This window comes from Schistocerca cancellata, chromosome 2, assembly GCF_023864275.1.
Source record: "Schistocerca cancellata isolate TAMUIC-IGC-003103 chromosome 2, iqSchCanc2.1, whole genome shotgun sequence".
Classification (NCBI taxonomy): domain Eukaryota; kingdom Metazoa; phylum Arthropoda; class Insecta; order Orthoptera; family Acrididae; genus Schistocerca; species Schistocerca cancellata.
The window spans coordinates 1,138,668,612-1,138,671,038 of NC_064627.1; the positions used below are offsets into that span (position 1 = coordinate 1,138,668,612).

General features: G+C 42.6%; 1 pseudogene; it reads right to left on the reverse strand.

Annotated features, from left to right (window-relative positions):
• Positions 1-1,555: 1,555 nt before the first annotated feature.
• LOC126164277 (5S ribosomal RNA) lies at positions 1,556-1,673 on the reverse strand (annotated as a pseudogene).
• Positions 1,674-2,427: the final 754 nt, after the last annotated feature.

The window sequence follows — 2,427 nt, forward strand, 5'->3', positions numbered from 1 at the left end:
TATCCACAATGATTCCCTTGTGTGCATGGAAATTAGCAGGATGGGTATATTACCCATACTAACGGAATGTGGGAATCCCAGTAGCATATGCATTGTTTCTGCAGTTTGCTCCCATCTCAAGTTCCCTTCGTGGTGGCTCTTCTGTCTTCAGCTATGCCTGTCCTCAGCCAATTGAAAAGTATGAAAGTCACAGGACACGAAAGCAGCGCATTTGCTGCAGGAAATATGAAACTGCCAAGACGCCTAAATGATAGTTTCACACTTTCTGCGATATGATTATCGCTCTCGTACCTCATTTGTGCTTATATGGACATACTTATACAGTAGACATTCAAGATGATAAAATATGTAGGTTTATTAGATTACAAAATACGAACTGTTTCACTGTTTCGAAACTGCGTATCGAAACATTACATTGTACTGTTTCATTTGTTTCGAAACAGTTACGTGTTTCAGTTTGCACATCTCTAATTACTACATTACGGACTCGCAACACTAAGATTATCATACATAAAACAAGCGGATGGACGCGAGTCATCAGAAAGCTGTAGCGTATTGTGATGCCAAAACCAATAAATACTATGCGACGGACTATTAATACGACGATAAATGTAAAGTACCTGCGCGAGAGATAAATACTCTGTGGAATTTAAGCATCTCCGTGCCAACTCGATAACAATGATATACAGACTGTATTAAGCTACGGCAAAGAGATAACTATTCCATGTTGGACATCGGAAGAGAGATGTTCTATGTCGGATTGAGAGGAGATTGTTGGAAGCCGCCATTGAGGCAGTAATGTATGTTTTATGGTATTGCAGAAATTAAATAGATATAAAAGCACAAAAGAAGTATCAGATTCGTAGAGTTCATAACCCTTAATCATTTCAAAAGAAAAATTCAGTGATTATAAAGACGCAAGTCGTTCGGAAGTGTTGTGTGGTCTGATGGTGCGAACCTGCAGTTTTACACGGTTTTGTGATTCGTCGAGAATATTTCTCCGAACACCTAAATAATTTCACGAACTAAAGTTGGACGCCACATTCCATACACATGACACAGAATAGCACTCAGCTGTACCGATCGATTTCCGTAGAGCCATAAATTATCTTTAGCGACTTCAGGTGGAGAAGTTCCAGCAAGGAGACTCAACGATATCTGCTGCGGCGAAACGCATATGGTATTACCGTACTCTTTAAATTAGGGAGAAAAGTAAGCAATATAGACTTCATAACCACCGCAAACGTAATTTAAAGGACTCAAATAACAGGAGCAAACAGTGAAAAGGAATCGCTAAACCAAACCATAAATAAAAATCAATCAACAATAATACGCAATCACATTAATAAAACGCTCATTAAATAATAGCACTCCGTCTTCAGGCCACAAGTCGCCCATCGGGACCATCCGACCGCCGTTTCATCCTCACTGAGTATGCAGATAGGAGGGGCGTGTGGTCAGCACACCGCTCTCCCGGTCGTTATGGTGGTTGTCTAGCGGCTCCGGTCGAGTAGCTCCTCAATTGGCATCACGAGGCTGAGTGCACCCCGAAAAACAGCAACAGCGCGTGGCGGCCCGGACGGTCACCCATTCAAGTGCCGGCCACGCCCAACAGCGCTTAACTTCGGTGACCTGACGGGAACCGGTGTATCCACTGCGGCAAGGCCGTTGCCCCCATTAAATAATAGAGAGAATCAAAATAAGAACTTTAAAGTGCTTTCATCGTAGAAGAATAGCCTGGCGATCTGAGGAATACCAGTGAGGATATATCGAGACCATATTAATCTAGTATGCCCTTTCGACATATGCTCTGCCTAGCGACCCAGCGACATTCAAGTTTCTCCTTTCATATCGCAAGTTAAAGTGCCTCTGCGAGTGCGGCTGTTAGGACGCAGATGCCTTTGTGTCAGAAACCATTGTAATCGCAGCCATTGTGCAGGCAACGCAGCTCCAACCCAGAGAACTATGGCGAAAGCTGTAACGGTGCGCAAATGACAGAGCCCACGGCAGGCGGAAACAGCAAAATACTGTGGCCCACAGTCTCCTGCTACGAGTAGGCTGCCACTATACCGAAATTTAAAGTGATGCACAACCAGCTATGGAAAGGACGCACTTGAGCACATGCAGTAGTTAATGAAGCTAAAGCTGTTTTTGGTTATGGATGCAAAAGAAATCATCTTTCTCTTATAAACACCTTTTCACACTCAGGTATTATGTATATCTTAATGTGTATTTTTGAGAGAAAGGGTCGGGATGTCTAAAACGGAAACCATCAAGTTAATTTGAAAAATAAAAGGGAACATCGCTCAGCTGCTTTCATTTGCTGGAGTTGCACCAGTAGTTATCTTCAGCAGAAAGCATAACCTTCAATTCATATTGTTTTACTCCAAGATTTTTTGGTCGACAGCACACTTAACAGAAAACAAA